This window comes from Bombyx mandarina, chromosome 15, assembly GCF_030267445.1.
Source record: "Bombyx mandarina strain Sakado chromosome 15, ASM3026744v2".
NCBI lineage: Eukaryota > Metazoa > Arthropoda > Insecta > Lepidoptera > Bombycidae > Bombyx > Bombyx mandarina.
This window is the reverse complement of record NC_143221.1, coordinates 17,249,317-17,274,743: the sequence shown is the minus strand read 5'-3', so window position 1 is coordinate 17,274,743 and position 25,427 is coordinate 17,249,317. Positions and strand designations below refer to the sequence as shown.

Sequence of the window (25,427 nt, the reverse complement as noted above, 5' to 3'; positions counted from 1 at the left end):
CCACGACGACTTTTTACATATAGAATTAAAAATATTTCCTAAAATAGCTGAATCGAGGTGGATACACAACTAGGGAATAAAAAATATTTACGAGAAAAATAGAAATTCATATTAACGACAGCATGTGAATTGTAAAAGTTTCCCAAATAGACGAACGACCGTTGAACTAAAATAGACCATACTGCGTTAAGATAAGAGTATTCCAGTGAAACTGTTTTCTATTTGTCAAGTAAAAGTATTGTTACACATGCGTTTTGCAAGTCACGGCCGTTTGTTTGTCACCGAGAGCGCTAAACTGTTCATATTACGATTGCAGCTTTTAATTTCGTAGTGGACAAACATGACCAAGCGTATACAAGCAGACGCTCATACAGACGCGATGACGGTTCGCTTTGTGCTATGATATCAATTTCCTCAGCTACCTGTGTAGACTCACAGCATGTCCTAACAACAGTGGAAATTATAATTCATTTCGTATATCATATTATTACTTTACATGTATATTATATTTTGTGTAATTATGTGTATGTATTTTATTACTTTATACATAGGTATATTAAATTGTAGTATGTTTATTTATGCATACAAAGTCATAAGTAATCTATATAAGTACCTATATTTAACATTATGTGTATTTTATAATACTGAGATGTTACTAAAAGGAAGATTTTTTGTTTTGATTTTGTTCTTTTTTTGTTTTTTTGTTGTTGTTTGTTATTCTTTTGTTAATGCACCTACCATGAATTATCTCTGCACCACCCTATGGTCGACTGGAAGAGAATGCCCTTGGCATTAAGTCCGCCTGTGTACAACTTTTGTTTTGTGCATAAAGTATAAATAAATAAATAAAGTAGTGTGATGCCACACAAACGTCTCTTATCTTGACTATATGTGACTTCCAATTCGTTTTTTGGGCTAGGTGCCTTGTGAAGTTAGGCTGAAAGCACTTTTGCAATAAACCGACGAATATAAGCTATCTTAATCAAGTACTGTCATATTCGTGTACGACATTTTTTTTTTTTTTTTTTTTTATTGCTTAGCTGTGTGGACGAGCTCACAGCCCACCTGATGTTAAGTGTTACTGGAGCCCATAGACATCTACAACGTAAATGCGCCACACACCTTGAGATATAGTTCTAAGGTCTCAGTATAGTCACAACGGCTGCCCCACCCTTCAAACCGAAACGCATTACTGCTTCACGGCAGAAATAGGCGGGGTGGTGGTACCTACCCGTGCGGACTCACAAGAGGTCCTACCACCAGTAATTACGCAAATTATAATTTTGCGGGTTTCATTTTTATTACACGATGTTATTCCTTCACCGTGGAAGTCAATCGTGAACATTTGTTGAGTACGTATTTCATTAGAAAAATTGGTACCCGCCAGCGAGATTCGAACACCGGTGCATCGCTTCAACACGAATGCACCGGACGTCTTATCCGTTAGGCCACGACGACCACCAAACAAACACATTTATTCCACTTTCCTTTTCTTATTCTTAACGACTATTAACCATGCCATTAACGCCGATGTGGTGTTAAGAAGCGGTCAGTCTGTGATGCCACTGCTACTACCATAGTAGTGTCCTTGCGTCAATCCCCTTTCTGTCTTATATTCAATCTTATATCTTCTGAAATTAGCTATCGCGCCCATAGTACCTACTACAACCCAGAGAACACTTCGCACCAGAAGAAATGTGTGTTTATCAGTTCTTAAATAAATAAATAAGCCTCTATTGCTGTTAGATTTCAACTTATTTAATTAAACATAAAATGATAACAATAGAGGTAAGAAAACTATAAATTAACTAAAACATATTCTCAGCATTCGGCTGATCTCTCCTCTTAACAGCTTGTCTTTCGACAAAGACCTCCTCTAAGGATTTCCGTTTAATTCTGTCCTTTGCTCTTATCAGGTAGTAAATAAAAAGCCTCTGTCCAATCTCGAATGTACTACCCAGAGACAGACGTGACGTGGTAAGCTGCACATGACAAAACTCAGTAGCAGATCTTAAAATAAGAACATCAAAAATCTTAATCTTTAACTGTCCTCGACGTTAGTTTTATCAGAATTGGAGATCTGAACTAGTTAGCGACTGTAGCGATCTGTCGATACGTCTGACGATCTTTGTGATGCTGCAGATGTACGTGCATACATGTACTCCTCATGTATAAACTGAATGGGGTTTAAAAGGGAAATTTACGCTTATCTTTTCGGACAATTACTGGTGGTAGGACCTCTTGTGAGTACACACGGGTAGGTACCACCACCCTGCCTATTTCTACCGTGAAGCAGCAATGCATTTCGGTTTGAAGGGTGAGGCAGCCGTTGTAACTATACTGAGACTTTAGAACTCAAGGTGGGTGGTGCATTTACGTTGTAGATGTCTATGGGCTCCAGTGACCACTTTACCCCAGGTGGGCTGTGAGCTCGTCCACCCATCTAAGCAATAAAAAAAACAATATAATCTCGACTACGACCTTGAAGTATCAAAGAAAGAAAAAAAGTGAAAAATAGAATTTGTTCATTAGGAAAACTAACAGAATAAAAATAACGTTAAAACTCTGGTTTTACTTAGCACCTCATAAACTATGAAAACGTGTAGCTCAGATTGCCTTCATGGTGTTATTGTTTCGCGACTATTTATTTATATAATAACTGTTATAAAATTTTACGAACGAAAGCCAATGGATCCTATTAACACATTGAGACACTCATTTTGAGTCGTGACGTATTATTTATTACGCGAAATATTTAATAGCACGCCTTTACCAATTTATTCAATTTCCACTAGTCTAGTCTACTTGCTAGTCTAGTGGCTAGGTAATAAAAATTAAGATGTGAGCAAAAAAGTGTGTAACGGTTGTTAGCGCAAATTAAGCGGGTTTTTAAGTTATTTTCGTTAAGAGAATTCGGTTTTAGAACTAGATTTGCTTACCGTTACTATTTAAGGTGCCCGTTCCAGTGTTAGAGCTAAGAGATATTTATTTAAAAACTTTAACCTATCATGATACGCTTTATAACTATTTTCCTAAATTGCATCGCCTGTTAATCATCTAGCTATCCATATTAGTGTATTTGATTAGGAATAATTAAGTAAGCAAATACATTATTGCAAAATATTAAGAAGTTGTTTTATCGTACTGAAATACATAGGTATTTTTTTATTTATTGCTTAGATGTGTGGACGAGCTCACAGCCCACCTGGTGTTAAGTGGTTACTGGAGCCCATAGATATATACAGCGTAAATTCGCCACACACCTTGAGATATAAGTTCTAAGGTCTCAGTATAGTTACAACGGCTGCCCCACCCTTCAAACCGAAACGCATTACTGCTTCACGGCAGAAATAGGCGGGGCGGTGGTACCTACCCGTGCGGACTCCCAAGTTGAAATCTGTGAGAAATAATAATGTACCTGACTATTGACAAATAGACATAGGTATTTATTTCAAAATCGAATGCAAAAATGCTTTATTTTGGGTTAAGAAGAAATCGACGTCCTTTCTCCCACGCGTTAGGGTGTTAGGCGGGGTAAGTTAAATTTGAATATTCGGAGGAAATCCGAAACATTTAGGGACCATGATTCGAGTGAAAGCTATACCCTAACGCATTATAGTTCTTTTCAAATAATAAGTTTTTACTCATATAGTTGCTTTCTACGAGTTTTAAATAAATATAAATAATATCGCTGGTTGTATGACAAGACCTTATCAAGTGACGTCACGGCGATAAAATAAACTGCACGGTTTATACATAATCAGTTTGATTTGTTTCGTAAAGAGTAACGGATTAATTACTGACAAGCACAAATTGATATTAATTATACGAAAATTAAATGAAATATATTAAGGCCGGCGTTGGAACTTGCCTTACAACCGGTGTTGGCTTTTAAATGTTGCCAAGAGCTTTGTATAGCCATCTCAGAATGCCATCAATTATTGTGGAGGATTTATCTGGAAAGTAAGTAAAGACTAAGACTTTTCGGCTATTTAGCGCGTTTGACAGTTGTTTATTTAAAAAATAAATCTACTTACCCTGAATAAGTATACAATTGAACAGGGAAACTTTTTTTTAATTCGTAATGTTTACATTTGTATAAGCTGAAATTGACATGAAGGTATATTTTTTAATATTCTCGACAGCGCCAAATTTACATCTGATATTAAGTAGACAACGGAGCCAATAGACATAATAATGCGAGTTGTGTGTCCGTCTACTGTAATTAATGTGTATGATTCTACCTTCGCCGCGACATTAACAATGTCAACACATTCAGCTTGTCTTGCTCGCGCAGGCAAGCTCAGGGGTTATTTGTTAGTAAGCCATGCCTTGAACCTCGTAACTTCAATCTATCTATCCGACGGAGCAAGAACACGCTGCTTGAGAAATTAAAATCGGATTACATTCAATCGTATTTAAATAATTAGAACTCGACACACTGACCGTACACAGTCGCGTGTTGAACAGCATTTAAAACACGCAAATCATGACGAAAATTCATTTTAGACTGTGACGTTCAAAACTGGGTTACTGTGGTAAGGAAACTGTGGCATATACACGACTTTTAATTCTTACGATTGGTTAAGAAGTTCTGTAGTTGCCATAGTTTTCGGAATAGTATGCTTGAAAATTCGACCCGATCTAATAAATAAATCTAGATTATAAAAAAAACGAAGATTTACACTTTAAAATTGCTTTTGGTCATTTCATTTCTGTCAACTCAAAACATTTCGAATTCTTTCAATAACGGTAGGCAGTGGCTAGGCTATGCATCTAGTGTTGCTGAAATCCACGGGCGGCGGAAACCACTCACCATCAAGCGGGCCGTACGCCCATCTGCCTACTAGTGCAATAAAAAAGGCTTCAATCTCTCTACATATATAATATATATTATAAGTACCATTAAAGGTAAGAACTATTTAAAGTAATTGCCAAGAATATTGTTAAAAAAATCATAAACAGATTTCTGTAAATGCTATTCTTTAGAAATAATAGAATACTATCACGCTCCGCTGGTACAATCACCAAGTGTATATAAAACATTTGTTAGCACTGATGCATTAATTAGTTAGCATTGATGGGAATTAGACAAAAGCTGTGATAAAAAAACTTCACGTCATTAACAACCGTTCAAAATTTAAATTAAATCTGACGAAGACTCGTTAACGCATATTTCACATACAGACAACATTTTGATAATAGATTATTTATAAAAACCCAAAATCAGTCTTAGTAGAAGAAAATCGAACAAAAGTATAATAATACAAATGATCCTTCAAAGTGACTCTGCGCGGTGCGTTTGGTCAATTTACGTGGATCACTTGAGGCCGTTGCCCGATCCTGTTGGAACAGGTTTTGTCCCTGGTCTAACGGGACCCTCCGTGTGACCTCAATAAAGTTTTCGGAAACATCGGAGGAGGGTTCGTGTCTTTTTTTGGAATAAAGTATTTCACATTAATAGTTCTACGTGTTTATGTGTGTAGCTCGTACTCGCATTTATTATTAAAGTTTTTTGAAAATGTCTTACGTAACACACGGGCGATTCGTTCTATACTCGAAAACGTTAACAATATTGATAGCTAAATAGGATGTTTATGGTTATATCGAAACTATTGCAAATTAAACCTTCTTTTTTAATTGTAACTTCATAAATTTCAATAAGTATTAATACTTAAAAATTGTTAATAAAATTCAAAAGACCGCCCGAACTCTTCCTCTGTGTCGCGTAAAGCTTGTGATAGAACATCTCAATTACGAATAAGAAGAATCGCAAGTAATCACAGCAATTTACTAACTTGTGACGTCGCAAAATATTAAACCAAATTACAGGACTTTTCGTCGTAGCTGATTCGATGATTTGAAAAAAATTAAAATTAAAATTCAATCAAACGGTTCTTCAACTTTTCGTGGAAATTCAATAAAATAAATTGATTAAAATAAATAATAAATTAATTAAAAAAGTCAAAATCTCTAATTAAAAAGTATGCATACGAAGCTCAGTCTTGAGCAATAATATAGATGTGAGTGCTGGTGCATCGTGCTCTGATTTTTTTCACCCTATTTGTTTTTAAGAAAATATATTTTTGAACCTGTTTTTTCGAATACTTGTGGGCATTTTGATAAATTTGCCATGAACGTAGTGTGTCCGCATAAATAAGCTTGCGTGACGAATATGGGGCTTCTCTGTAAAAAGCACCAAAGGAATTCCCGGGCTGTGACCTAATTCCGACACGGATGTAATCACCCTGCGAGGGTAATTTGAGACTGTATACTAATTTACGCGAAGTGAACAGACTATATCGGTGCAACCGTAGTCAATATTATTAACCATGTCAACATATTGGTGGTAGACCACGCACTCAGAGCTAAAATTGTGTTTCAACATTCGAAGTCGTAGCTTAGTGTTTTCTACTTTCTTTGATAATATGTTCCTTGTAACATAAATAACCACGTAAATAACTATATTTGGAATATCTGTAACAGCTACACACAACTAGACCTTTAATGCTGTTCGTTATAAAGTTGGATTTGTTTTGTAAAGTAATTAATCCATCAATTCTATTTTTAGCGTTTATAATAGCTTAATTATTATTATTATTATTATTTAATGAAAAATGCTAAGCTTTTAATTTTTAATGACAACTTTGCGGGGCAACTGAACTCAGTAACAGCATCCCATAAAAAGCATCCAGGACGCTTAATAAGCTACTAAGTTTGTATAAGTCCTTAATAAGTTTATAGTATAATTGTCATACATAACAAAGATTAAGATATAAAGATAAGAACCAAATAATGTTATTATTAATATCCTGCACTGCGACGTCCGCATTTGTGTAAATGATCATCACCTGTGTCACCAGCACATCCCTGACATGCTGTACCCGTGAGCATCCATGAACACAATTCAAATTACGTACATTCAATCATACCGCACGTTGACTTCTCGATAGCGCGACTCACACGAAATCACACGATCTATACATAACTACTGCAGATAAAATCACAGTTTAAATTTAAAGAGTTTGTACTCCAACATATAATTATCTCCCATTCAGCTTGTCAAATACTAGTTGATGTACTGACGTTAAAGATCAGTCGTGCGAAATATAGGATGTGGTCTCGTTGATTGAGACGCGGTCACGTTAATAGCGGAAAGGTGCAGTGGGCTTTGAAAGCGATCGGTTTTCACTCTAGATGCTCTTTTGTCTACATTAAATATAATCAATTCTAGTGTAATTGATTTCGTGGAATACACAGCTCATGCTAAGCCATTCCCGTCGATAGTTATGACAAAATAAATATGAATTTGTCACATATAATTATGAAATCAAAATAGCAATTGTGTTGAAATAATACTGCAACCAATAATACTTTAATAATATACAATTGACACGAGACCGAAACAGTACAAATATGTAAGCCATTTTATTATGTATTAATAATTTTGTAGAATAACTTTATCTTTGTGTTAACTAGATAGATATATAAATTATCTGATTCATTTAACGATCGGTAGTTTGCAGACTAGCAAATCGAATCCGAATCGAAAGCAAAATAAGTGACCAGGATCCGATACTTGTTTTTATGATCAACAGTCGGTCACATTATTAAGAGCATCTGTTTATTGAGAGGAATTAAAAATACTTTTTACAGCACGCTAATACGTAAGCGCCGCCTCTGTAAAACCGAAAGCCTAGTGACATTAACAGTTAGAAACGTTTCACTTTTGGAGACGCGTGCTGTCGCCGCGAGTGGTCTGTGGCCGCGAAACCTCGTTTCAAAGTCAAGTACAAGTCCACGGCTTTATTGTCGCGGCTCAGGAGCCGAAGCGATGGGGCCTGTGAGGTTTACTCGAGACTTTTGAACTTACAAGAACTCACCGTGCGAGACAAGGCGCGTTCCGTGTTTCGTGGCTAGTATAGATGATGGACTAACATCAAGCTGACCCATTTCATTAAATCAAGACGTAATGGTATGCGAATACGCCAGGAGATGTGGTTCACGAGGAGTGATCACCGTTGCTCATCGGTGTGTTCATCCGAGCATCTTTAGTAAAACATGTTATAGCGGTGAGGGAAAATTAAGACAAACTTTAATGCAGACCCAGAGATCTCAAAGCTAAGTTCGGTTTTCCTTAATCAAGTAATATCACGGTCAGCGTATAGCATCCGGTAAATACTATTAACAACGATTAATTAAAACACAAATAAACAGTCAAAATGATTAGTATTCAATAAAGATGCAATGAATATAATTAAATACTTTATCTTACTTTAAGATAAAAACTCAACTCGACAAATGGATTGAAGCTTCCGAGGGCTGTGCGAACGAGACAGAGCGGTACGTATGAGCGAGATGAAAGACATCGATTCTTTAATAATCTTGACCTACATTTCATTGAGGGTGTTGCTTTAGGAATTCGTGATAAGGGCGTGTTTATACAAATAAAAGACATCACACTAGCTCGGAGCAAACATGTAGAATGTGAGATAAACTTTTCACTTCCAATGTCGCAAAATGTATAGCGTAGCGCAAATATTCATTTTTGAGTTTTTTTTTATTGCTCGTGTAGGTAGACGAGCATACGGCCTACCTGATAGTGAGTGGTTACCATCGCCCATGGACTTCAGCAATGCCAGGGGCAGAGCCAAGCCGCTGCCTACCGTTAAGTGCTCTCCACAAGCCTCGTTTGAAGAAGGATATGTCATAGCGCTCGGGAAACAAGTCTTTATTTATTGCATAGACACGTGAACGAACTCACGATTCAGCTAGCGTTAAGTGGGTACCAGAACCTAGATTACAATATGAATGTTATCGTCACAACTGCATTGCATAACTGCTGTTTCAAACCTAAACACATAGACAAAGAGTCTCTGGAAGACTAGTACCTGTGCTTACAATACGTCTTTTTTTTTGACGAAGACTTTTGTCATTTGACGAAGACGGATAAGAGTCGTAGCGTAGCATATGTTCACGTTGGCCCTGCGCTGGTTGTAGGTATAACAAAGCGTGCAGAATAAAGATAAGCAGTAGTGGATATCAACGATAATGACCAGCACTACTTAGTTTGGTTTTGGAAGCCGTTTGCTAGTGGGTCGCTAATGTTTAAGGCTGAGACTGCGGTCTATACAGTGTATACCAAGATTTATAGATTTGAATGTTGAGGACGACACGAAAGTTTTGACTTTTGAATATGTCTTTTGTGGTGCATTGATTAGTTGTTATTTACATAAGAGATGAGTGGTGCATGTCGGTACTCGCCTTAGTGGCTGATGAGCCTCAACTATACGAATATAAAAAAATTTTTAGGAGCAAAAAAAACTGCCACTGAAACCATTGGGAAATCTAAATGAGTAATCTTTATTTTGGCAATAATAAAGTAAGGATCACGGCGGTTCTCTAGATTTCCGTGGCCAATAAAATGAAGATCGGACGTGTGTGTGCACGCCGGCTCAGTCGCAGTCCTTGTGCGCGCGGGGCGGATCCGAGTGGCCTCCGGTTTGGTGGCAGAGTTAAATGAAACCTTAACTTTTTTTTGTTATATTTCCTTCGTTTGAGAACTATTGTTTTTGGTGATAATAATATAATGAACTGACTGAGATATTTAAAGAATATAAATGATTTCCGATGATTTAATGAAATAATACTAAAATATTTTTGTAAATTTTCTCATCCTTCACATTTGGCAATGATATGATTTGACTGTCACATAATTAGATAGAAAACAGATAAACGGGTTCACGTGTGATAATACATTTATGTTTTTTTTATGTGTAGAATATTTAGAGGATTTTTTATTTATTTATTGCAATAGATGAGTGGACGAGCTCACAGTCCACCTGGTGTTAAATGATTACCGGAATAGACATCTACAACGTAAATGCCGCCACCCACCTTGAGATATATCTTGACAGGATCTTGAGAATCCGTTATCAGTTTTACATTTTACGAGTTTTCGATAAAACATCAGAATTCATAAGGCGTAAACTGACGCCCAATAGTTGGCCAGCAGCTACGGACCCAGAGGCAGTTAGCAGCGCTAACGGCACACGTAGCGCGGCCGACCGCTCGCGAGCCGGTGCGGGTTAAAAAAAGTATTTGTTTGCATAAAACAGTTCGGTATATCCCGCTTGACCCTGTAGCTCACTGTAGCGTGGGGCCTGTTAGCCGCGTCACTCCTAACTGTTCCACGACCAGTCTGCCGTGGAGGCTGACCGGCGCACGACAAATAAATTCTACTTCGCATTGTTCTACGGGTAATGGACTCGCGGAGACATTTCGGAAGATTTCGCGGGTGTGCGTGTTTTAAAACATTCTTGCGGTTTTGAGGGTATCTATATATTAATACGTGAAGCAAAAACTTTGTACCTACCTGGTTTTACGAAAATTGGGCAGACGGATCAGTAAGAAATTTCCCACACTTATAGAGAAGGAGGGCAGAATATTGAATATTAATATTTTTTTAAATTATGCATAAAAATACAATAAATATCACACACACACACACACTATATACCATGTATTTGACACACACACGCATGCACACTATTTGTTTAGTGTCAAACTTTTCTTATTGCTCATAGTCTTTCTTATTGCTCATAGTGTGTCAAATTGAGAATATATTAAATATTGTTTGTCTTTATTAATATTTGCCTAAAGTATAGTCTTGGCGAAATCTGTGATCATAGAATTTGACAATAGAATCATATTAGTGTACAAACTTATAATTTCAATTAAATAACGGCGAATTTCGACTACCGGGGGACCACTAGTTTTTAATAAAACCTAAAAAAATAAAGATTTAATAATCTCGTTGCTAAACAACAGCGTTGTTGTTCGGTTTAGTTGAAACTTTGTACAAATAGTATCGTGTAGAATAACGAGCGAAAGGCTGTGCTTGGTGGTTTCAACTTCTGAAAATTTTAGTGCATTTCTTGGGGTATCTATCTGGGTATCTATCTATATATATAAAAATGAATTGCTGTTCGTTAGTCTCGCTAAAACTCGAGAACGGCTGGACCGATTTGGCTAATTTTGGTCTTGAATTATTTGTGGAAGTCCAGAGAAGGTTCAAAAGGTAGATAAATATGAAAATGCTCGTAATTAAATAAAAATAGCAATTTTGTTTTCCCTTTGATATGTCCCCCGTCGAATGAAATCCTTTTGTTTGTTTTAAGTTTATTTTATACAAAGTTTAGGTCTTTTATTTATCGATTGCGGCACTACGAAGTCTGCCAGGTCAGCTAGTAAAAGATATTTTATTTTTTATTTTTTATTGCTTAGATGGGTGGACGAGCTCACAGCCCACCTGATATTAAGTGGTTACTGGAGCCCATAGACATCTACAACGTAAATGCGCCACCCACCTTGAGATATAAGTTGTAAGGTCTCAGTATAGTTACAACGGCTGCCCCACCCTTCAAACCGAAACGCATTACTGCTTCACGGCAGAAATAGGCAGGGCGGTGGTACCTACCCGCGCGAACTCACAACAGGTCCTACCACCAGTAATTACGCAAATTATAATTTTGCGGGTTTCACTTTTATTACACGATGTTATTCCTTCACCGTGGAAGTCAATCGTGAACATTTGTTGAGTACGTATTTCATTAGAAAAATTGGTACCCGCCTGCGGGATTCGAACACCGGTGCATCGCTTCAACACTGTTGCACCGGACGTCTTATCTTTTAGGCCACGACGACTTCAATAGTCTTTGTCATAGCAAAGTCAACTTAGTCATAGCAAGGTCGATTAGTTTTGATCATACCGACGCGCGTGAAAACCCCAAAATACACTGACGTACTTTGCTCAATCTTGTACATTGCAACATTAATGATTGAACTCCATTCGACATTGGGCCAACACGACTACACAATTAAATACTCGCGCGCTGAAACCTCTCTGAGCTTGAAGTTTCGAAATATTGAAGAAGTATTTTTGTACAAGTATATCTGCACTCAAAACGATACAAAAATTGTAGTCAAAAAACACCTCGAAAACTGCATTAGTATTAAAATAATGTAACGTTTATGCTAAAACTCTAATACAAATTTAACTTATGTATATCACTGAACTCTGATAACAAATTTACGTTCTGTCAAGATATAAAAAAGCATTCTATTTCTATTAGTGTGAAGTTCATTTTGCAATGAATATATCGTATGTGTTCGCTTCTTATTCAAGTCTCGTGGAATACGTCATCGAGCACGTGCGGTACAGTTAGGTGACGTAGGTTGCAAGGTCGCTAGAGCGAGCGCTATGAACACAACCATCGCTATGGTATTGCTCATTTTTATCCCACTGCAAAAACAAATGTACGCTCTGAGGATTCCGTGAGCCTTAGACATTATTAAAATCACTATTTCCGTTCATCGTATACATAATTATAATTACTTTTACTGTTTATACGGTGACTAATGTGTTATTCGTCGACAGTTAAATGCTGTGCTAACTAAAATAATTCAATGAACATAAAAACGCGAGATTAAACCGTAAAATCAGTTTTAATTATGACTTAAATCGCTTTTGAGTATCGTCGGTTAATGAAAATATTATTAATTTTACATTTATCGTAAAACGTAAGACGGACGTAAACGTAGGCATGAAACCTTAAAACGAACGAAAATCTTAAAATTGTTATTACAATTTTGAATCTCTTGGCACTCTTATGACAGTAACACACATTTTTGAAAACACATTTCTTGAGCGAAAATCTAGGAAAATCTGTTTTCCCGTTCGTTATTAATAATCAAAACATATAATTTTAGATCAAAACTATAATTTACAAACTTGACGCTTCAATGAGCAGTTCAATAATACGAAATGATCTTTGTAGAAAGTGTACAGATAATGTCACCTCCGATAGAATTAGGTACTTCGGAAACTTTCTGCTAAATAAATTATAGTGTTAATAGTAATTTTACGGATGATAAAACTGTTTTAAGATATTAATCTGAATCCCCCTAAGCGGCGCCGTTTCTCCTTAATACGATTGATTCCATGGTCTATTCGCAATTCAGTAACCACTTTGTGTAATCTGCAATACATTTTTTTTTTTAAAGTTAAACATTCGAAGACTATGGCAGCAAAAGATTTATATCTGAATTTGTAAGGTCAAAAGTAAATAAATTTAAAAGCACGGAGACCGATCTGTTCAAAATTATGTTTTAAATGCAATGAGATGATTTACGTGAATTATCGAAAAATAGTTTATACATCGGGCGGAGTCGTTATTGTTATTCCTACAAACTAAAATTTGAAAGATATGTTTTGTTATCTACATATCTTTTAGTGCTCTAGATAGAGCATACAACCTGCCTATTAAGTAGTCAAATAACCCAATAGACTCTACCGTAGGACAGTAGACATCTCTTACAACAGCTTTCTGCTTCAAACGGGAAAACCTGACAGCTTCACGGCAGTGATAGTACCTACCACAATACGACCAAATATACGGTGGTATTTTAGCATTTTACGAGGTAGCGGTCTACGCGTGGCCAACTTGACCGACACCGTTACATCAGAACCGTCTGCGTTCTGATCCGTGTATAAATTATACACACGCGCGGACACAAACATGTCCTGTTTCGGTATTAAAATATCTACGCTAATATAGCGGTACTGGCTATTCGTTTATAGTTTATGCGCAGTCGCGGTCCTTATAACGGTCCGTTTGATGTTAAGTCGTTATCGCAGCCCATACAGATGGACGTTTGAAAAAGTGCTTTTATCGATAAATAGTGTTGTTTGTTCTGGCTATTTGCTAGCAGGCTAAGAAGCTATTCCGGCTGCTCACTGCTGCACAGAGAGTTGCTAACACGGGCTCTAGTAATAGCAGGCAGTGCTTTACGGAATCTACCAGCGGATCGTAATCGCGACTCACTGAGAAGATCCGGTGAGAAACTCAGTGGTCTGTATCTATGGGTTAGTTCACTCAACGAACTTTTTGTCGTAATCGACGAGTTTGACGAGGACGGTGACCGGTGCTTGAAAAGCATAAAAGTACCGAGAGTGGATTAGGGGCCCCGATAAAATATGTTTCGCCGACGGTGGCTTTGCGTCGCCTCGTCGTCTGTGTCGAGTAAGTAATTAGCGGCGGCCACGACCAGAGGGTTACCGTGTCGCACCGCTTTTTTCAAAGTAAACAATGATTTACCTGTACTAACTGCATACGTCACCTAACGTAACTAAGCCAAAAAATAAAATAAAAAACCTGTACGAGTGACGTCAACCACTTACCCTGAGATGAGTCGCAAGCTTGCCTGCATTTGACAATTAGATACCTACCTACGTATGTCTACTAAACTATAGATGAAACTTTTGAAAATAAGCCAATATATTTTAGAACCTTTTACCATATTATTACAACTGAGCTCCTAGTTAAATTTGAATTCCCATAAAAACGATCTATCTAAAAAACAAACGAATATCAAATTACGTCATATCCGCCATCGAATCTATATCCGGTTTGTTCCGGATCTTAAGGGCGATGTAAACAAAGGATTATTTACTTTTCATACGAAGGGATCGTAATGGTAGGGTTGAATGGATTTTTTGTTAAGGTTTTTATTAGAAGAGCTATTTTGATGAAATGTAGGTCTGTGGGTAGATGTTTTTTTGTTTCATTGTTAAGTTCTTGAGCATGTTAGGTTAAGTGTTATTACGTAGACGTCGATAAGTCTATGCAATAGTTATCAGAATCCATAGAAACACAATAAGATATCTAAGTCTTGATATAATAGTATTTCATCAGACGGGCTGTGTGCACGTTAGCGTTCGCAGGCAAAAACCAGGTCCGGCCATCAGCGAGGAGTCATTTTATTTATCTCAGCTCTCTACGTAATGTATATTTTTTTCAACGTTATTGTAATATTCTTCGAGGTACTGTAAGTACTTGGAGGAATTGTAAAGACGCATATGAATGTCCCCGCGTCTATCTAATCTATAAAATCGTATAAAATAAAATATTCATCATAAGCTTCTAAGCTTCACATTCCACAGCTCACCGAGTCGGGATTCTTTCTTGAGCTTTATCTTTCAACAAGACACCAGGTATTTTAACAAAGAAACTGCCTATGACCAACCTTACCAGAAATATTGTATGGCCCCATGACTGCTGCCACCCACCTTGAGACTTGAGGCTGATGTCTCTGGCATGATGCGACAGAAATAGTCAGGTACTGCGAGCTCATAGCGCGCTCTAATATTAGTAAAAAGATAGAGTTAGTCGTCAGGTGCACCAATCGATCCGAAATGTCTATAGTTACATTACCACGTGTACAAAGTTTTGTACAAAAAAAATCATTCATCGACCTCGAGGCTCCCACGCGTTTTTTTAATATACCTGCCGGAGCAAATGGATTCAAATATTGATTGAAGGGTTGGCAGGACATCTGTCGCCTTCCTTTATCCCCAGAGAAAGTCTCAAAGTACGAGAAAGCTCCGTGACATGTGTGTTCCCATATGTGCCTTTGTAATACCGAAAATATGTATTTTTTTTTATTTCGAGTACAAAACGAAATAATATTAAATGATACACGTGAGTCGTAACGTAATTATGGGTTCTTAAAATATTCGGTAATTTCGTAGCGAAACTTTTAAAAGAAAAGACTTCAACGCGTGCCTTGATATGTGTTTGCGTTGAGTAAGTTAAAAAATTCAAACAAGGCTTCGAGTGATAATTAATATTATGTAAATATCGATACTGACTGCTAATTAGCTATGTCGAACAAAGTTTCCATGTATTTTATTCTGGTTGGTTTCCTACGGGCCATCGGTTTTGCTTTACGATTGAAAAATCGTCCTTCCGTGTCGAGAGGAATGTCATCGTTCACTTAATTGATTTGCCAGTACTTAGGGCTTGACAATAATCTTGATAAGCTTTTTAAGCTGTAGTCGACGAACAAACGACTTTGCGGCCCACTTGACGATAAGCAATTGCAGGAGACGACAGAAAACACAATGCGAGTCTCGACTCGTGACGCCAAATACTTTATCTTTAGCTATTTTAATAATAGTGCTGTAGAAATAATCACGACAATAGCTCATGGTACATCCCGTCACCAGCACATAGAGGGGGAGCTTTGAGCATACAGAGAAAAATTACAATACACTTTCACTGTAAGCCCGACCCTGGCACTGACCCCTTTGAGCACACACCTGCATCGCTTATCAGTGATGATCCACAAAAATAACACCTAAGCACCACTTGAGTAGGTCAAGCATAAATAAGTAAATTCAACGTCTAGAATTATATAGAGCTTAGTGGGTGTGGGCAGATCCGGTCTACGGCAGATCGCTGGCTTTCTCCAGCTAACAATGTACTGGAGGAATAAACGGAGCGCTAGCTATCTAGGTCGCCTGGTAAGTACTTGAGGTTAATTAATAATACGTTAATACTGTTTGTTTGTTCTTATGACGATTTGAATTATTCCAGCAAATCTTTTGTTTTCAATCAAGAGTTTTTGTAATTAAAAGTAAACGTGAATTGTACTTTTATTTAATAACTAGCTGAGCTGGCAGACTTCGTAGTGCCTCAATCGATAAATAAAAGACCTAAACTTTTGTATAAAATAAACTTAAAACAAACAAAAGGAATCCGTCCGACGGGGGGGGACATTAAAATAAAGTAAAAACAATAAAGTAAAAAAAAAAAGTTATTTTCATTTAATTCCGAGCATTTTCATATTTATCTACCTTTTAAACCTTCGCTGGACTTCCACAAATAATTCAAGACTAAAATTAGCCAAATCGATCCAGCCGTTCTCGAGTTTTAGCGAAACTAACGAACAGCAATTCATTTTTATATATATAGATAGATAGATTGTGATAGCTTAGTAAATCCATGTACTTTTTCTTGTTTTATTTTGTCTTAGGTTTAATTTGGCACTTTTCTGAGACGAATCTGAATCGACAAGGAAAATTAATAATAAATAATGTGTCGTAGTTTGTTTGTATCGTATATTTGTTTACATCTAAAATTAGCTCTGAAGTCGTTGATGAAACCGTATTGAATTATTTTGGTTTTATTTGAAACATCTTTTTATATGTTTGTCTACGCCGTTCTGTGAATGACTCTCGTATTAAGGTCTTGACTGGAGGAGGCTGACCGGTCTGGTGAGATCAGCAACTTTCTCCTGCAAACTGCACCGCGGACGCGACACACATACGAACTGAACGCGTGTGTGGACAGTGAAACAAGGGGACACTACTTCAAATCTGCACACTATCATTACTGTGTATATAGTTCATCACGTGTACCTAATTACAAGATAATGATCAGTCTGTTAATGAGCTCGGCAATCGAGTGGTTGATGCGGCTATCTCCAAGCTAGAGTAAGCAATCAAAATACATGCTGTATAACCATGTAAATACCTAATTTTCAGAAAAGAGTTTGCTCTATGGAATGTAAACAAAGCCACAAACTAGCTGATGAGAAGAAGCTACCATCACTCAAAGATATAGCCCTGCCAATATTGCCCATCGCTAAATTAAATCTTCACTACTGTGTGACGGCTTAGTGTGAGATGTTCCAAAAATAAGATGGTATCCTCCATAGACTTCCACTAGTTAGAAACTTAAATGGATATCTTCGATTCATCTATCTAAGTAGGTCTTTTGTATATGTGCAATGTACAGACGTTGGTAGTAGTGTCTGGCAAAATACGTTGTATGTTTGTTGAAACAGAATGACATAGCACACGCGACGTGGGCCGTTGGCCGCGGGGAGAAAGCTGTCGGCGCCACCAGCTGTCCACTCGCCGCTTCTATTTGAATCATTCGATCGTTATCGATAACGTAAGGACATAGAATGGTACCTTTCATCGTGATTAAAAACATTGATAATTATACTGAATTCGCACGGCTAGCTAACATCCTGCCTGTTTCAGACTATATAATACCAGTGACACTTTCACTAACCTATAGATAACGCAACGTACTCTGAGAAATTGTTTGAGATAATACCATCATCTCGTTTTTACCATCGCACCGCACGCCACCGGAGTAGAGTTCATCCATACTATCTGGAGCAACTGCGTTCATCCACATTGCCTTTACGGAGTTCTTTTTTGTCACGTACCATCCGGCTTTGGAATGAGCTCCCCTCCACAGTGTTTCTCGACCGCTATGACATATCCTTCTTCAAACGAGGCTTGTGAAGAGTATTAAACGGTAAGTTGCGGCTTGGCTCTACCCCTGGCATTTCTGACGTCCATAACAACTCACCAGCGGGTGGGCCGTATGATCATCTCCCCACAAGGGTACAAAAAAATGCTGTCTACCTCAAGTCATAAACTCAGAGTCCTGCCATCCTGTCCTTCAAACGGAAACAATATAAATAACAATAGCATTGGTAAAATCTCTAGTCACTGGTGTAGGCCAACAGAGAACTATTGTTTTCCTAATATCTGTCTGCAACACCACGTTACGTTATCAGCGAGACAGTAAAAACCGAATGATTCAGACGTTTTGTAAGTCTGCAATCATTGCTGGTTTTGCAAATTGAATTTGCAATTCAGTTTGCGGAACACGTCTGACTCTGATATTTGATTTAGAGCTTTTAAATAGCTTTGGATGAAAAGATCTGTGTGGATTTCTCGCTCTTATTTCTGCCTTCATACTATTTGTACAAAAAGGATCACAGGACCTTTCACTCATTTTGAAGATCTAAAAAATGGTAACACCTGACCCGTGTGTGACCTGTATCTACTATCTATGTAACGGAAAATTTTAACGTTTTTTTTCAACTTTAAGGCTTTTGAGTAGCTCGAGAATTTGCGCATGTATCAAGGACTGCTGACAATACAGTAATTTTATTTTACCCTAATATCATGACCAGAATTATCAGGAACAAATATGATTAATGTAGTTTTAAGTCGAAAATTACAGGGTGATGTTTTTGGTATTTTTAAATTTACTATATTTGGAATATTCTACAGCTGTCTATCTTATAGAGAGAATAGAAGTCTGGTCACATAACAATAGTGAGTGCTTCATATAGCAAAATTATTTACCAAGAAAATACGTTGCCAAGAAAGTTATTCTGGTGCCTGCAAGCAATGTTGCATTGTAACTCCGCCGAATAAATTAAGGACGGAAAGGTAATCGCAACTGGTGCGTACATACAAACACGCTGACGCCTTCAGCTCTAATACTAGGAGCAGGCTTAGGGACCCCGGTAACCATACACGTCGAACTCGACAAAGAGGTCGACGTGCAACCTAACCCATGCATCAGCCCGCTGAGTTTCTCGCCGGATCTTCTCAGCGGGTCGCGATTCCGATTTGGTAGTAGATTCATTCGCGAAGCAATTGCTCTTGAGTTGTTAGGTCTCCTTCGGAGTCACTCGGGCAATTGTTAGCAAATCCCACCCCTCCTGGCTGAGCCTTTGCTCGCCCACCTATCCTGGTGAAACTGGAAAGGCCTTCGGGCCACCAGTAATCTTCCAATCAAAAAAAAAAAAAAAAACAAACACACCGTATAAAGAGTCTAGCTATAGCTAAAGAGTCTCTATTAGAATGATACGTCATAGTAAACTTGACTGTTCGCATGGTCAATGCCGCGCGCTGATCCGCGAGTGAAAGTTAACAGTCTCCCCCCATTCCTACGCCGCGGCTCTCCCCACCCAGGGAATGTGTGCCACGGCGGATGTTCTAGGTTAGCCTTCTATTTTACTATTGTACATTGTTTGTGTTTCTCATGCATTTGAATGAGGACTTTCTGAGTCGACTTCAAAAAAGATGGTTTTCTATTTGGATACTACTTAGATTGTTTTTTTTTTTCATATTCATTGTTTACTTCCACAAATAAAGTTATAACGAAACGAAGAAAAGTAATTTAATTACTTGTATCAAGACATAAGGTTAAGTTTTATCTTATTCTTTACGAATGCTCGCACGCGAAACATTGTCTCATTTAGACTTACAAAGTTTATAGGACCAGTCAAAAACACATATTTTTAATACGACGATAACGAATTTGAGTTTAGCCATCACCAATCAATCACATCTAAATTCCTAGAGGCGTTGTAAAGATGAGCATGCAGTAATAGTGTGACAGCATACCTGCGATTAAGCTGTCATATGTAAATAGAATAACATAGATTTCTATGTTGTTGTGATTATTTATATAAAAGACACCGTGAGTGTGGCGCAAAGATGTCACATCATAATACACGTACCCTGGGCGATTATAAATTATACTTTTTCATCCAACCGATTATTTTAAAAATCTGATTTATGTTTTTTTTAGTAAGAATTTTCTAATAGTTTGTATTTACAACAAATTTCCATTGTTTAATTTTTTTACGTAAGTTTAAAAATAAATCTTTGTATAAGACTATCACTCAGTTATAATGTTAACCACGCCCCACTCTAACTCTTGTTAAATGTTTAAAAAATGCAATTTTTAAACAACAAATCGACCAGCGTTGATGACACAATGACAGACAGCTTCTCTCACCACCTAAAATTATAATACGAATAATTACTTAAATATCGACCCGAGTCAAGAACTACATGCGAACCCATCAATAACGAAAAGCACACAATTCACTCATTTTATGTATATAGTTCTGTCATGTAAATCCAAAATGCTGTATACGGTGTGCTCGCGATCTCAACTGGCGCTGAGTTTTTTTATAATTATTTTCAGAAAACTGATAAATGGTCCTGCTACCATATAGGAGGTATAGCGTGGTTTCCAGCTCAACGTATGTTCTATTGCAAAGCTAGCTGTCATCTCCGTACTCGATTGGCGATCTTTTTTGCATTCCGTACTAACCTAACGAATGCTATCGCCTGTTGACATTGTCCGTCCTGGGATTTTCACGTGTCGTCTACATGAATAAAAACCCTTATACACGGTTTAATCTACCTTTTTTTTACAAGGGACTCATGTTTAAAATATTTTGTTGCAAGAAACATTACAATTCAATTATAAGTGTTGCTAACTCTAAAATAAAGAGTTATTACAACAATAAAAGTCGTATAACGCAAAACAGTCTAATTCAAAAGATCGTTTTTACCCAAAGCATAATTGTACAGGTTTGAAGTTGTGTTGCTATAGCAAATATTATCGGGAACAATAAGCGCAGTTACACTGGTTTGTATCTGATTGTTGCATCACGTTACAAACTCAAACATATAAAATCGCTCTTCTGAAATATCTTCTATAAACAGGTTTAACGAACGCACTTCACGGTAGGCAGCCACCTGGCATTGCTCCTGACATCACCAGTGTCTATAAGCACTTACCACTTACCATTAAGAGAGCTCTAAGCTCAGCTGTCTTCAACAGCAATAAAATAAATACTTCTAAATATGTAATACAAAATACTGAGTCTACATAAATAATCATATAAATAGTATAGCCAAAGAGATTTTATTACAAGTCCATACATACTATAATGCGAAAATACTTTTTCCCCAACCTATTATAATCTTTATTATATCCAATTTATAATTTAAATAATATGTATAATAATTGTTATTTGCGACTTAACTTTTTCAACACACTGCCCAGATATAACACGATATGTTGAACCCGAAGGAAAACAATTACCCCTATATTCACTGTTGCAGTTTTTTTTTTTCAATCCCAAACCATTAATGACACTAAAACCATTTGACCCAGATCGCTAGTTCCGTACGCCCACTGCTATTGGCCAACAACTGCCTGACTCACTGATGCTGTATGTATCATTGTGACCTTAGATCTTCTGCTTAAAAATAAATCATCATAATGTATGTAGATTCTCAGAATAGTAACAAAATCTATCAGCCAAGGAAGCATTGTGCGCACAGTAGATGAAAAAAAAATTCTGTTGCGGCTACTAAAAAAAATACTATTATAGATAAAAAAAATATATTTTAATATCCTCATAGCCGAAAACGAGACATTATTGGTACAGAACTAAAACAAATCAATAACATTTCTAGCAGGACAGGGCTAACATAATAAACTTACCAAACTCATCAACTTATGTCACACATCTACACTTCACAACAACTCACACGGCTAGTACATAATATAAAACCAGCCAGCCAGACAGACAGACAGACAGAAAGGATACAGGTAACATACAACAAGCCATAAATAAATACATTTTAAATTGGAAATACACAAAAAACCCGACAAATAAAGGTTATTGAACAATAAATATCACAATTCTATCATGTCACAAAAAAATAGTAAATTGTTAAAATGATGATTTAATTTTAGCAGTACAAGCATTTCGGATACGGAAGATGATAATAAATGGCCTGAGTTAATAGAAAACTAACACGAGAGGAATATTATTCTTCTATTCTTGCACAATATAACCTGATTGACACACAGCATAGACACAGCCGAAGTCGCGAGACCCAGTCAGGAATAGGACAGGAATATTTATTGTATGTTGAAATGAGTACAAAGAGATGGCAATTGTGTACGACAGTCGAAGAGTATCAACGTTAAAGAATCTGTAACAGTTTTTCATAACTGGCATTTTATTTTCTTCAGTCGTAATAAATGTTATAATTAGGTAGCGTCACAGCTTCAAAGTGTGACTCTCTCATTGTATAAAACACGTCAACTTTAATAAACTACTCACACGCCATCTATCTTTCATTTCTAGCACTAGCACCTTCTCTGGAGTCTCAAAAACAGTCCTTACTTTCATCATAAGCGAATAAATATGAAACATATCATGAACACACAAACATTAATTTTTAAATTAATGTATATTATTTTACCCAAAAAAATGCGTCCAAACGCTATCAATGTAATTTAAATACATTTAAATAAAATAGACTAAAATTTTCATGAAAATTGATAGTCAACAGTACAGTCTAATACAATCTGTAATCAAAAATGCAAACTTGTTTTTAAGCTATCTAATGAAAGAAATCAACCGTTTTAGTCATTACTGAATCTCAATAAATCATTACATTTACAAAGCAGGCACAGAACGTAGCTAATATGGTAACTATGGTAACAAATTTTGCATAAAATATATGTATTACATAAAAACAATATACATGAACAATTTAAGTTTCAATTTTACAAATTATTACAAAAGTTTTAAGTTATTTTCATTTTCACTATTGGTTAACCACGAAAACTAATTGAAACATTTCATATTGTGAACGAATATAATTAGAACGAAATCAGCCGTAAAATATCTTAAATCCACACACACACACATAAAATGTATTTTAATGCTGTAGGGTTGCTGACCTATTTATGAAATTTTACGTAGCTACATCTAAAGTTCACTGACCCATTTCCTCAACACATAACCTTTGTTTAGGCTACACATTCATAGCAAATCCAGTTACGGTGGCAACGGATTTAGCATAAATACACAAACACGATAACTGCAGTCAATGACCCATTTACCAAAATTCACGCCAGTACAATAAAAGTTCAGTGACCTATTTAACGAGAATAAGAATAAATTAACGTAAATTGAAGTTTAAAATGGCCCCTACATAAAAGATAGATAATATGAATTTATCAAACAACGAATTATTTACTAATATTCATTAAAAATGAGCTAAAAAATAGTTCACTGACCCATATAAAAAAAATTCTTACCTATAAAACGTTTTTGCTAACGAAACTCGTACAAGCGCCGTCAAATCCGATACATTATTCACTTTGATGTCAGGAGTACAGTCCGTTTGAGCACTGAGTATCCGGGGGAGGCACAGGGTGTGGATAGGACTAGAACAAGATAGAACGAAAACTGTAGACCGTGAAGTACCTGACGCTAGGCTCATCCGATATTAAAGTCGTCAGTGGAAAGTTAAAAAGTTAGAGAAATACTATAAGCAAGTTCAATACTTGTTACGAGCGATAATAAAATTACTTTAATTTTTCAAAAATCGCTTTTAGCTTTAGTACTACGTGAAACTTTTTTTCAAGTAACGTTAACATAAAAAACAATATTCTTTTTCGGATGTTATTTTTATTAGTAAATGAAATAGTTGATTTTTTTTTTACTTGCGATAGTCGCGAGGAGTGCTGTTATTTATTTTATAAATACCACGAAAACAAAGAAAAAAGCACACAATAATCGGTGTCACGCGTTTCGTTGCGCCGTTACAACTGTAAAATAAAAACCTGTCGAGCGACCTTCGGTACTGTCACCCGAAAACCGTATAATATGTTTCCAAACGTCACGTCTACACATACGAGTACTACACATGCGGTTAGTGCACAGAGAGGTCAGTATAAACAAAACAAAAAAATAATAAGATAAAAGAAAAAATCAGGGAAAAAATGTGATTGGCATAAAATAGAGCTTCACAACAAATCGCTAATATTTACAAGGAGGGTGGAGATTATAGAGAAAAAATAATAAAATATTATTATAAAAATAATAATAAGAAAACTGTAGTCCGCTGCTTATCCACTGTGTCGTATCCACAATCCGCGGCACATTCACGTCACTATTAAAATGCCAATTACAAACATTTCCCAAAACGATGCCCCCGTGAGGCAAACGTTTTGTTATTTTTTCTTTTTTAACGTACACTGATTTTTCGATGAAGCGTCACTGTTGAATGTTTTTTTTTGGTGGTATTTTTTTTTGTTGGTACACTGCACTGCACTGGCGGCGTGTGGTATCGGCCGCGATTGTCACTGTATGACTGGCAGCGCGCGCGCACCCCACTCACTTCCCACCAAAATTTTCTACCACCAGTCGTTTCGCTGGGCGACCCAACCGCGGCCCGCTACGGTACTACGCTGGAGATTAATATAATTTGTAGCGTACTAATAAGATGCTTCATTTTTGTAACTTTTAGATTTTGATATTGATATTATAAACATAAAACATTCCATCTAATATTTTATGAATGCTAATTAAAAAAACATAGTTTGGTCTATTTAAATAACAAATGTATCAACCAAATATCTGGAGTTTACGATTTTTTACGATGTATATTGCTGTTTGTTCTAAAATTTTACGTAACCTAAGATTATTTTATATATTATAATATTGATATAATATATACACATCTCAACAATGTTTTTAATAAATATTAAAAATTTTAATTCTATAAAAAAAGCTATAATAAATAAATACATTCAAAAAATATATTAAAAAAACTAGATTTTTTTTCTTGCAAACAAGGATATGAGGATGGAAAAAAAGGTTAATTGCTTGTTAATCAACAAATTACAGTGTAAAATAATTATTACGTGCAGTACTTGTTACAACAAGTCAGAGGATATCGCTCTGAAAGGCACGCGAACTAATTTATTATTATTTTAGAATGCATCGCGTGTTACACTTAAAATTGTTATGTAACAGTGCAAAATATTCTGAACATTTTTTTTGCCGGTAGCCAACCTAATTGCATCCGTCTCTCGTGGATTTTCGAATGTCGATAAAGTAAAATAAATAATAATTCGTTAAACGCAAAAGCGACG

General features: G+C 36.5%; 1 protein-coding gene across 3 annotated transcripts in view; it reads right to left on the bottom strand.

Annotated features, from left to right (window-relative positions):
* Window positions 1–24,677, bottom strand: part of ich (zinc finger protein ichor) — a 43,905-nt gene extending 19,228 nt beyond the window's left edge. Inside the window, exons 1-2 of one of the 3 annotated variants that reach the window (XM_028187216.2) lie at window positions 24,527–24,677; window positions 23,586–23,714 (exon numbers count right to left, since the gene is read on the bottom strand). The gene's annotated coding sequence lies outside the window, so the exon portion shown is untranslated. Of the gene's footprint in view, window positions 1–23,585; window positions 23,715–24,385 lie in introns of all 3 variants that reach the window. The other 2 variants (XM_089733079.1, XM_089733080.1) reach the window with 2 other exon arrangements.
* Window positions 24,678–25,427: the final 750 nt, after the last annotated feature.